The 13,677-nt window shown below is 27.0% G+C and overlaps 2 long non-coding RNA genes across 2 annotated transcripts; one reads left to right on the top strand and one right to left on the bottom strand.

Moving 5' to 3' along the window:
• The first annotated feature begins 4,884 nt into the window (after positions 1 to 4,884).
• LOC141907681 (uncharacterized) lies at positions 4,885 to 5,358 on the top strand. The gene is made up of 3 exons (XR_012619534.1): positions 4,885 to 4,958; positions 5,056 to 5,175; positions 5,269 to 5,358. It is a non-coding gene; the product is annotated as an uncharacterized LOC141907681 (long non-coding RNA).
• A 536-nt stretch (positions 5,359 to 5,894) lies between these two features.
• Positions 5,895 to 7,379, bottom strand: LOC141907601 (uncharacterized). Its single transcript, XR_012619520.1, has 3 exons — positions 7,150 to 7,379; positions 6,140 to 6,200; positions 5,895 to 6,058 (listed from the first exon to the last, which is right to left on the bottom strand). It is a non-coding gene; the product is annotated as an uncharacterized LOC141907601 (long non-coding RNA).
• Between the last annotated feature and the right edge of the window lie 6,298 nt (positions 7,380 to 13,677).

Below are 13,677 nucleotides of genomic sequence, written 5' to 3'. Positions count from 1 at the left end.
GTTCCCATAAATATTTTGCTAATTTCTTTAAACCATCTTTAACTTTATCTTGTATAGAATTATTATCATTCGGGGGTTTATCTGGTTTATTGGGTGTAGGTGTAGATTTAAATGAATTTGATATTGCTAAACCTATTGTTGTGAATAACATAGTTACAGCTGTTAGAATTGAAAGAATTGTTATTCCTTCTAACTTAAATAATAATTTTATTCTATCATTCAATGATATTTCAGAATCTGGTTTTATTATTAACTCTTTAAAAATAACTTTTAATCTATTAATATTATAATCATATGATTTTAATAATAATTTAATTTCTTCTCTTTGTAATTCTATGTTATATTCTAAATCATCTTTTTCTTTTTCTAAACGTAATTCTTTTTGCCTATATTCTATTTCATCAATTACTTGATGATCTAAATCAGACTTTAGTTGTTCTATTTTTTTATTTGCATTAGTTAATTCTTTTTCCAAAGTTCTTATTTTAAAAACTCTTATACTTTTATCATGTGCAATTTTATCAGATGCAAGTCTTATACTAATAATTTCTCTAATTGCTTTATCAGAAAATATATCTAAATCCTCTAATTCTTGATCTGTTGCATCAAGTAATCCATTTGGTAAAAGTTTTTCAATTGGAACTTTATTTGATTTAAGTTTACCAGAAGTTGTTTCTGGTTCTAAATTATTATCGATTGTTTCAAATAATTTATTAATTCTTTGTTTAAATACTCTTTCATTTTTGATAATTTCTTCTTGTGTTACATCTTCTATTTCATTACTATTTCTTATTCTGTTAATTCTAGATAGCTAACTTAAGCAAAGTTGATTCCGCTAATATTTTGTCTTGTTTTTTATAAGATATATCAATATAATAATCATCTTTCAAATTATAATAATATTCACCATCAAAATATTTTAAATCTTGTACTAAAAGTCTGGCGCCTCTATCATTGATATTATATCCAGATTTTTCAAATACATGTTTGAAATTATAAATATATTCATTATATTCTAAATTTTGCTTTAATAAACCTTGATTTTCATTTTCAGGATTTATTCTCGATCTAGTTCTTCTATCAAATTCATCTGTTGATGGGCCTTCAGAACCACTATCTGCTTAATTAGAATTACGCGCTGATGAATTATCATCATCAATATTAGTTTCGGCATCATTATAATCATCATCAATATACCCTTCATTATTATTTCCCATTTCTCCAATTTCATAATCTTCTCCACCTTCTTCCATTTACATAATAAAAAAATTAACATTTAAAATATAATATTCCTCCGATTACAATTCCTATACAAGTAAAAGCTAATTTAGCATTTTCATGGGATTTATTATCATCATTTAGTTTAATTATTTCATGTTGAATATTATCAGTTTTAATATTTTCTGTAGTATTGTAATCTTTTATTTTAGAATCATTATTTAATTTAATATTCTTAGTTTTAGTTTCTGTTGATTGAATATGTTTTTTATTTTTTTCACCTTCCATTAATTTTGGAGCAGTAATAATCTTTTTATCTATATTATTTATTCCAAATGAATTATTTATTGTTGCAGTTTTAATTAGATTATTGTAACCAATTATATTTTCCATTTTTAAAACTAAATCATTAGAAATAATTTATTATGGATTAGGGCCTATACAATAATTTAGTCTTACATGAGATTTATCTAAATAATTTTGATATCTTACAATGTTTTCTGGAATCGATCTATTTTTATCATTATGAATGGAATCTTCAAATAATACTTTAAATTGTTTCTGCTCATCGAATGAAGTGTTATCATTTCCAACTATTGGTGATCTTGTTTCAACTTGTGCACCTAAAATACATATCAAATAAGTTCTAATAGATTGATTTATTCTTTGTATACCTGATTTTGTAAAACCTTCACCATTTTCTAAAATGAAATTAACCCAACCATTATTATTTTGTTGTTGTATAATATTATTATAATATTTTGGTAATTTATTCCAATTTAGTGTTCTTATATCTGAATTTGTCATTATTTTTCCAAATTCTGTAGTATATAATATTCCTAATCCACCCATTGTACCAATTTCTGCTCTAAAATCTTTATTTGAATTAATATTAAATTCATTACATATTTTATAAAACTTAGAAAAATTAACATTATTATTCAATTCTTTAAAATATTTTGAACCTGGTAAAGGACATTCTAATTCATCTAATATTAATTTTATTTGAAAATAAGTATGAAATCTAAAAAGTGATAACATCAATGGTAAACTTGGTTTATTCAAATGATCATTCCAACTAATTCCACATCCTGTTGTTGCGCAATAAACAGCAAAATTTAATTGGTTCTGCCAATACTTCATATTAGATTTTAATAGCCATAGTTTTGCCTCATTTAAATTTTTGAAATTAATTTCATAAACATTGGATATATTTTCCATCTTTACATGAAAATTATTACTTTCAGTAACATAAATATATAAATCAATTTATGAATTTAAAACTTCATTTCTATATGTAATATCTTTATTGAAATCTATTGCAGGAATATTATATTTAATTGATTTATTATATTGGAAAGCTTTTGGAAAACTAACTGCCATTTATACAATTAAAAAATTAATAATTTATTAATTCTTTTAATAATTTATCTTGTTCTTCAACTGTAATATTACCATTTAAACTCATTATATAATCTAGTGTATTCTTTAATTTATTAATTTCTTTTATATTAGTTTTAATTTTTTTCTTTATTACTTTTTATATTTAATTTTGAACTTATTCCGGTAAACACTTGAACTTAATCCTAACACACCAATTGATATAGCTAAAGGTGTTAATGGACTGAATATTGCTAGACGTGTTATTACAGAACTAATTGTAACCGAACCACTAATCATAAAATAATATATAATTTTACTTTTTAAATATTTTTTCTTTTTAACTTTTAAGTCACTTTCAAATTCTAATATTTGTTTTTCTAAATATATTTTTAATTTAGTTTTACTGATATCATGAGGAATAATATCAATATTATCAACTTTATCTTCCATTTATTTAGCAAAAAAAATTACTAATTAGTAAATTTATAAGCAACAAATATAACAATAACTGTTCCCCCTAAAATCCAAATTATTTCATATTTCTTCTGTTCATTACTTGGGGTATAATAATCTGATATTGTAGGTTTATGTAGATGTAATTTTTCTTTATTTGTTACCGCGTTATATAAACTCATTGCATCATCAACTGATTGAAAATCTCTGTGTGAAATCTTCTGATCATATAATTCCTTGTTAATATAATCCACATAGTTTTGTCTCTTTTCTCTATATTCTTCTGCTGCTTTATTGTATTTCTCTAATACTAAGTTATGTCTTTTTTGTTCTGATAATGAACCATTTTTATCAATATGTTTAAATAAATAGCCGTCCCCAGTAAATGCTAAAGCGTTAACAATTGCCGATCCTATAATAGTTATAACTGCAGAAGCCATTTATTTAGTAAAATAATTAAACATTTATATGGGAGGAATATATTTTTGTTTTTCTAAATAATCAATTGTTAAATTAGATTAGTTACTGCTGTTAATTTTAAAATATCATTGATATCAAATCTATCAACATTAACACTTCCCATTTTAAATACCTTTTTTAATACCATTGAATAACCAACAGTTCCAACTGATAGTAATGCTCCATTATATAATCCAGTTATTATCCACTTATTATCACTCATTTATTTATCAAAAAAATTACTATCTTCAAAATATTTAGTTATCTTAGTGATGATTAATTCAACATTTATTTCATTACTACTTTTATGATTATCATATATTTTGGTTAATATGTTTTTAATATCATCTATGATAAAATCTTCATCTAATTCATAAAATCCTAAAGATTCTCTTATTAAATTAGTAATCTTTTCTACATTTAAAGTTTCTTTATCTATTGTTGTTTCATACTCAAATGTTGTTTCATTAGAAAATGCAATATTTTTAATATGTATAATTACATCATTAATGTTAAATTTCATTTTTTTCTCATGTTTAAAATCAAACCCAACACATATACTCGGTCCAACAGTTATATTCATTTATATAATGAAAAAATTACTCTCTACATCTTACAACTAATTCATATATCACAGGAAAGTTATTCAAATCAATTAAATATCCATTATGATTTCTTATTTCTAATTTAAAATTATTAAATTTAGGAATGCAAGGTTTAAAATCACATTCTGTTAAATTATAATTTATTTGTGTTCCAAATTGTTTAAAATTTTTTAGCGGTAAAATATTTAGTATACTAGAACTACAAATTGTTTCTTTAGTTGCTTCGAAAGTTTTTGTAGGATCGATTAAATCGCAATAAATATAAAAGTGTGTAAAAGGTATTATATTTGAGATGCCTTCTGCGTTTCCAGTAACTGTAAGCGGTTTAATTCCTAACATTTTAGCCAGTGGTTCGTTTACCATAAATGTATGTTGTTCATTAGAAATCTTTATTCTTATTTTATTAGTACTATCAATTTTATTGAATTTAATTTCAAATACAGAAGTACCCCCGATTTTCAACCGAGCTCTTCTATTAATTTCCTGCGCTAATGATTCTAAATTATATAATCCTGGTTTTAAAAATATATGAAACCATTTATCTTTATTTCTCATACACGAAGGTACAGAGCCGTAACTCTCAGCGACCTTGACACCAAACACGTGAACTATCTAGGTGCGCGAATGTTGTTATGACGTCATAATACTCTAAATAAACAACACCGCGCGGTCTCGCGATACGCGCGTGGAAGGATCTAAAATCTATTCTGTAGGTAGTGTACTCACTGCTACTTATCTTATTTTTAGGAAACATTTTTGACAGACCACCTATCTACTAGTGTCGAATGATTTTTCCATGGACCCGAAAAGTAGGCCTAGGCCTCTTAGAGTCGTAAGACGGTAGGCTATTCATGTCATTTATTTACATAACTATGAAGTCTTGAAATAAATTTCCACATGCAATTTTTCTATTTCAAAGGCAATGTTTTTTTTTTAGAGAGTTCAGCCTGTTACAGGAACCCGAACAATGCTAATTTAGAGGTCAACTTGTGACTAGATAAGCCAGGTTTACAGGATTGGAGATGATAAAAAGTGAGTAGGCCTCACTGACTGAATGGTAAATACATCATCTGTAGTCATCGCTGCTGTATTGAATCATTTAACTTTCAGCAATCAATTGATTTTTTTGTTTGCTTTTATTCATCTTTAGGTGATGCAGATATCAAGTACAAGGGCATGAAGTTGAATCTTTAAACTGGGGATTGTCAAGATTTTACTTGTTTCCATCTTTTCACTTTGATGTTAGAATAAATCTAAACATATAAAAGAGCTTTTTCTTATGCGTATTCTTGAAGTCGTGAATTCCTATTCATTCCTACTAACAGAAGAAAATAAGAGAAGCTTCGTCTACACTTGCATCTTATACCGAAGTTATGCGTCTACACTAAGCTCGAAACACGGGTTGAATGCAAAAAGCCAGGTTTTTGAAAAAGGAGTTATATAACCTATTGAGAATTGAACCTATGTTCACGAAAAACTCTACAGGGCCCAGTTTCACGAAAAAGTTTAAGCCTAAAACGGTTAAGTTTGAATTGTTGTCCTCATTCAAAACATGAAGTACCCAATAGCAATCACACCAAAAATTTGAGTTTAACTTTTTTGTGAAACTGAGACCAGATGTGGATTCAGTTACTGGAGCTAAATTAAGTGTAGATGCAGCCCTGCAAACGCTGGGTTTATATGAACCCGCATACTTTGAAACCCGGGTTCAACGAGCTGTAGACGTGGTAATATATATCGCAGTCAGAAAAAGAAGCAAATTGAAAGTACATCAATCTTTTATTTCCAACCTAAAACAATGAGACAGAAGGTTTGAATGCAACAAGCCATTTGAGCAATTGCGGTTACTAATTTGTAAAATGTATTGATATGATATGGAAGGCCAACTGCTGAATTCCATGGGTACCATCAGAACCAAATGCACGCTACTTGCCATCTACCTGAAATAAACAAATGTCAATATTATGTTATAAACAAATAAATATGAAAAAAAATGCAAATTTCTGCTTGATACAACTTACATTTGAATGGGAAAAATCGGTTATAAAATATCTGCTATGTCTGACAAATAACTGACGAATCCTATAAAAAAAAAAAAATATTATCTTTAAAATAAAATTAACAATTCAAAGATTTTTGGCAATCTTCCAATACATAGTCCCTAGTAGGTCCCTAGTAGGCCTACGCTAAACACTAACTGAGCCAGACAACCTGATATCCTTTCAAACAAAACTGAATTCGACATTAGATGTGAGATGCGTGAAAATGAACCAAAGGCTGGTTTTCCACCAGAAACAGATCAATCAAATTTATTTCCCTTTAGCCGTTTCCACAACAAGGGTGCGGCACTGTTGGACAGGACAGACACACATTTTCGAGTCTGTATTAATCAATTGTTTACTGTGACAGCGCAGTAATTAGTCAGAATTTTCAGGGAAATCCCCTACAAAAATGGCCCCACCACCCGAAGACCTGCACACAAATTTCTGTGTCAGAGCCAAAATTGAGGTATTGCCTGCGCTTTTAAGCCTTTCTCGTGGAAAATCCTAGTTTAGGCATATTACGCAACGAATTCAATATTTCCTTATGCCAAATGATTATTCTCATAACAGTCCTTCATTTCAGGATTCAATAAGTCTCAGTATGTGTTTTATAGACTGTGGCACTAGTCCAATTACAATAATTTTCGAATTTGGTCCGCAGTTTACGATTAGGCCTAACTTGATGACGCAAATTCTAAGTCAACTCGTAATAGGGAGTACACATTCTATATATCAAAATTGACAGGAGAACAAGATCTAATTACGTATGTTTTCAGATTTCGAATGAACCCAATTATATTCGGGTAAAAGTCATCAAAATTAATAAGGTAAAAACGCTAGCTCATAAAATTAGTTTTGAAGTAGTACGAGAAACTGGGAATATCTCACTTATTTCCAAAGCCATATAGACATATAAGGTATCATTCGATTCGTTTTTAGATGGGTTTTAATACTATTGGGTATTTGGATGACTTAACTGTCTATTCTACCTTAAATTCTTCCAAAACTTTGAGATTTCGGAGGCCCAAAACCAGCAAAATGACAAAATTACTTCCTGGTTTTCAGCGCCGCCCTGGGAAATTAATATGGCGAAAGTTGAGAAAACTGGAACATAGCTAAACGCTAAAACACGTATAATTTCGTTTTAGATATGTTTCGGTTCGAATCCCAGCTATTCGAAGCTATTTTTAGCGCAACAATCAATTTAACCAATAGTGACGCGCTACGTCATAACGTTCGACATGGTCGCATTTGCCTTTACTCGTACCGTCGTGCATATAAATCATAAACCCTCTTTGTTCAAAAGTTTTATCCGATATATTATAAAAAGAATTACATAAACTTATATTAACTGATTTTAAATCAACACAATTCTTGAATTCTCTATCTAATTGTACTAGTAAATTATGAGATTTATAATTTGTAAGTTTTCTAGAATCAACAAATATTCTGTATTCTTTAAATTCTACCATTTATTTTACATATTTTCTTATTCGAAATCTATTTCATGATACCCTTTTTCATTCTTACCTTTGTATACGAAATAGAAATCTCCAGAACATAATTATTCTAGATCTTCACTTGATAATCTATGAAATCTATCTGGTAAATATGTTCTGAATGTATATGTATTTCCTTTTAATCCTTCATATTCTAAGTGTATAACTAATTTATCTCCATATTTGTTGGTAATTGTATCAATATTTGTAATTAGATATTTCTTATGGATTATTAATTCTTTTAACTTCTTAAATTTATAATCTACTGATTTGACATTTGAAGTATTTTTTATTCTATCTAGAAATAATTTGTTGTTCTCACTGTTTGCTTGTTTACTCTCCATTTATAATACATATTTCTATTAAAATTTGATTAACACGTTAGAATTCTTTTCATTATCGCGTTCTCTTTTGTTTCTTCTCTTTTAAATTTTAAGTATTCATCTAAATTGCAACCATAAGCAACTGTATGAATTCCATCATCTAAAATATATCTTTTATCATCAAATGGGTTTAGACTTATCTTCTCTATCTCTTCAATGAACATTTCATGATCTTCAGATCTTAAACATCTCATTTTATGTTTTCTAACTTCTTCATTGAAAATACAATTGATGTAATCTTTGAAATGAATATTCTTTTCTACTATACTTTTGGTTATTCCTTTTAACTTTTTAGCTTCATGTTCTTTAGTTCTATATGAATACATTTTAGATCTAATACCTATGAACTCTATCATTTCTTCACCACCTAATTCATCTTTGAATTTACCAGGAACTTTTTTATTATCATTGCTGAACAATTCATGATTTTTAGGATAATTGCTGAAATCAAAATGATGTTTTAATGTTTTTAAATCATCAGTTATGTTATTAGTTTTTATCTTTAATATGTAACTGTCAGTATCAAAATATAAGATTTCTATATGCTTTTCTCCAAAATGAGGTTGTAATACATTAAAATAGAATTTATACATTAATAGCTTTGCTATTTCTAAAACTGATGCACCAACATAAATTGGTTTATTAAATTTCATTGATGTTCTTCTCATCTTAACTGCAGCTAAATTTTCATCAAATATTCTGTTACCTATAAATTTAGGGTATGTTTGTAAATGCCTTATCCTTTTACCATTACTTACTAACTCAATATCATTTCTATTTCTAATATTTTCACAAGTCTTACCATAGAATGCATTGTTCATTAACTTGAAGAAATCTTTCTCGAAATCAGTTTTAGCTTCAGTTCTCTGTTTGGTGTTAAAATCTATATATTTTTCTAACCATTTAGATTGACTAAATGAAATATATCTATGTACTTTTTTTAGGATCATTCCTTGTTTTAGATAAAACTTTAACATTCTATAATGTACTACATAATTATATTTATCTTCTTGAGTTACCATTAACTTTCCTGTATGATTTTCGGGTTTAATTCTTTTTTGATAATTTGATAATTCTTCATGAGTTACAGTTTTATGTTCGGGACAGTATGCTAGATTTCTAGATTTAAATTTAATATGTTCAGGATATTCTAAATCTACAACAAAGAAGTAACCAGTATCTGAATCATCTGCAATATCTAGGATTCTTTTCTTCCAATCAAATTTGTCATTATTTTATTGTGTAAAACTTCACTTATTTCAAATACTCCATAAGGTTGTGGTTCCATCATTGCCCAACCATACAAATTATTTGCATCTATATATAATAACTTATATCCAGGGTTATCATTTACATTGAAATATCTATCGCCTAATACACCTGAAACTCCTCCTCTTATAGATTTTTCAAATAATAATAATTGATCTATATTTGTTAACAAATCCATTTTTATATCTGTAAATTTTAAACCACAATCCTATGTTAAACCTGGACAAGAATAACAATGACAAGGATCAATGTTAAAATATTTTAGGTTTACATCTCTAAACCTTTCAAATATATCAGTTAATAATAATACATCTGATTTTAAACATAAATCTACTAATTGCCCATGATTTTCTATTTTGAAATGATTCCAAATATTCAATGTTCTATTATATACTTCATCTTTTAATAATTCAGTTATGTTAAAATCATTATGATTTTTATAGAAAGAATATGGAATTGCGCCTTTATATCTCATTAATTGGAAATCATCATTATTTGGATAGTGTTGTTTTAATATTCTTAATTCATCATCAACTAATGATTTTGATAAGTTATCTAATGAACTATTTAAAAATCTATATGAATCTATAAATCTTAAACACCCAAATTGGAATGATATATAATTCTCAGATGTTTTAGCTAACATTTTAAATTTATAAGTTGGTATTTTATCTTTTGATCTATTTGAATTCAATCTTTCTATTTCATTATTGATTTCTTCTATTTTATGGCATAGCTGTTTGATAAATGAATGTGCGTCATATCCTGATAGATTATGAAATATAACTGGTACAAAATTGATTTTCTTGGCTTGTAAGTTACAATTCTCATGTGCAGCGCCTCTAAACTTTCCATTCAAATGATCATGGTCTCTAACTTTTTTATCTTTATAATTAAATATCTTTTCACAATAATAACATTTACCTGCAAACACAAATTCTTCTTTATCTTCTTCTGTCATAATTATTTCTTTATTTGTATTCAATAATTTACTAAATCTTATTTCATATTCAATTAATAAGTCACAAAAATGATTGATAACATTTTCATTTCTATAATCATAATATTCACTTTCAATTAGTTCTGGATAATCAGATTTTATATATAACCCGAAAGCTGCGGCTGATTGATGAATCTTTTTAATTGTATTTGTTTTTTTGGGGGTTCATCTGAAAAATCATTTTCATTAGAATTTAATTTCTTTCTTTTATAATATATTTCTTTTCTATCTCGATCAGTTAGTTCTTTATTTAATGATTAAAAATCTCCATATATAACAAATGGTACTTTATTTTTGTAATCATATTTTTTGAATTCTAATATTTTATCTTTTTCATTTGGTAAAACTAATTTACAATAATCATGATTTTCACATAATTGTTTATGATTTAATAACGTTCTTTCATTACTGAATCTATGTAAACATTTTCTACAAAGATATATTTTATGGTGATCATTTTCTGATTTAAAAAATAAATCGATTTGTTAAATCCACATATAAGGATTTTCATAATATAGTATATCTATAACATCATTTGAATCATAATCTTCTGATAGGTATAAAGGTTCTAATGTATAATGTTTTATATTGTTACCTTTTGTATTTGGTAATTTGAGTAAATCAAACACATTTATCTTTATATTATTATCTCTTTCTATTTTTGGGATGTTTTTAATTCTAACAGGATACTTATCTATCTTATAATTATTTTCAAATGGTTTATAATGAGTTAATCTACAAATATTATCAGTTGCAGGATGTAAGCAACTAATTATAGCCCATAGAAAACATTTATCATCAAAATTTTGTACATTTATTGCAGCATTAGTTTTAAATGGTAGTTTAATATAACTCGATGCTTCAATATCTGGTTCTTTATAATATGATAAATTATTTTCATCAATTGGTTTTGATTTAGTTAACTGATTATATTTTGTGTTATACACATGTAAAGTCATAAATATTATCTCATCAAATATTAAACCAGATCCTTCAAAATATTTCTCTTCTATTTTAGTTTTTACTTCATTATAACATTTATCTTATTTATCATCTATATGTTGTTTAGATATAATATGTTGTGAATGAGAATTTATATTATATATTGGTTTATCTTCAGATTTTATAAACTTTACTTTAGAAGATATACTAATTTTAGGGTATTCAACATCTGTAATTATTTTTATAATATTTTTCATATTTTCTAAATGTTTTTTATTTTCTTCTAATGTTTTTCCTTTATGAAATTTAAACTCGATAGCTGCTGGACCAATATCACTTTTAAATGCTTCGGTTATCTCTATATCTTTTTTATTATCTAATGAATTAATATAATTTCTTTCATCTTCCATGTATGGTCTTTTATTGTTTAATTTATTTCTTATTCTTTTAATTGTCTTATGTTTATTATCTTTATCATTATCAAAATAATCTTCACCTAAAATATCATTATTCATATTTCCAATATGACTTTTAGATTTTAAATGTTCTTTATAATATCTTTTATCACTGAATGATTGATTACATGTATCACATTTGTATGTTTCTTTTTCATTCTTTAATTCTTCTAATTTAGTTTCTAATATATCATCTTTATATTCTAATTTCAATTTATTCTCTAAATGTGTTTTAGTTTTATTGTGTCTTGATTTTTGGGATTTATCTATATTGATATTACATGTTGGACAGTAGTACTTATTCGCTTCCATTTTAATACTAAATTTTTTTTAAAATTGATTTTAGAAGTTCAATGATTTAAATATGAATTATTTCAATCACACTTTACTAACACTTTTAATGTTTAAAAATCTAACTCATACAAATATAAATATTCAAATATGTTTAAAATATATCTATATATCTATTCTATAAGAGCTCGTTAATTACTCGTTACTTTTAGATTGAATAATCTATCAATTTATATGTTATTCATGTAAATTATGTTTATATATGAATATTTTAAGAGTAATAGGGGTAATGGGCTTTCAGGTTAAAGGTTGAGAGGTTGAGAAATTTTCCAAATGTAAAATAATAATAATTTCTACTTGAATTAGGTGTGTACGCGACTAATTCAAGTAGAAATTATTGTTATTTTCACATTTGGAAAATTTCTCGACCGTTCGACCTTTGATCTGAAAGCCCATTACCCCTATTACTAACGCGTAATTTGTGATTTTAACAAGCTTTTTAACCTCATTTCGTTGTTTACATGCTTACTGTTCAGCGTCGGCTAAATCAGCAGGTGCGCTCTGCAACGGCATTACAGGCAGAGCTGAGAAATAGCTTCTATAGAAATGCGTTGAATTTTGAGGAAACTGCGTGTATTTTCTGTTATATCTCAATGCCAGATTGTTTTACAGCTTTGAAACTGGCCAGGGAGGTAAAAGGATCTATTGTCTATTGCATAAACCTATTTCAAAGAATCAATGAGTGATTTGAATCAGCTAAATCGATAAATTGAAGATGCAGATTTCAATCCGCTGAAGCTATTAAAGTACACTATGCTAAGCTCTCAGCACGGTTACTGCTGCTGCATAGTTCACCTATAGTTCAGCACCACAAGCATACTACACATACAGCGTCTTACAAGCGTTCACAGATTTCGATCTCACAAAAGAACAAATAGATTCATATTTTTTACTATTTACTATTTTTCATAGTCATTTAAGACTAAGTAGTTTGAAAACTAACACTTCAAAATTCTACAAAAACTTAAATTTCTACAGATAAATTTCTACAGCCTTTACAACAAATATTCAAAGGAATAATATTTTTCGATTAAAGTTTCACGATGCAGAAGAGTTTCGATAGATTACATCACAAATCTTCACAAACATTATTTCTAAGTTTTAAAATAGGATGGATGAGGAAATATTCTAATTTTGTGACCACAGCCACAACCAATACGAAGTATATTTCAAGAAAACAATTGAATTGTTCTTGCGGCTAATTCTGTCTAAGTTTCATCAGTTCATAAGTCAAAATATTCTTAGATCTAACCATGATCTTACTATCACTAAATGATAATACAAAACGATGATTTAAACATCCGTGTTCCTTGCTGTCTACTAGAAAATGCCATGGATTGCTTTTCAAATCCTATTTTTGCGCTTAGTTTGAACGGATATGGTCCGTTCAACAGCTAATTATAATCATTAATATGTAGACTTTCAAAATCAAGAGGCATTTTTTCTCAATTCGAATGCCAAATAGGTATACAATTAAGTTGAATTGCTCTTGTAGCTTATTTCCTATTCATTTCTATACGAACATCTATACGAACCGTTACTTTCGTGACGTACTTCTATTAACAGACGCAGTACCACGCGTTCAGCAGAAGCAATGTATACACTGTACAGGTGCGCG

This window comes from Tubulanus polymorphus, chromosome 6 (genome assembly GCF_964204645.1).
Source record: "Tubulanus polymorphus chromosome 6, tnTubPoly1.2, whole genome shotgun sequence".
NCBI classification, from domain to species: domain Eukaryota; kingdom Metazoa; phylum Nemertea; class Palaeonemertea; order Tubulaniformes; family Tubulanidae; genus Tubulanus; species Tubulanus polymorphus.
The sequence above is the reverse complement of the archived record's forward strand: the minus strand, read 5'-3'. Positions and strand labels throughout refer to the sequence as shown.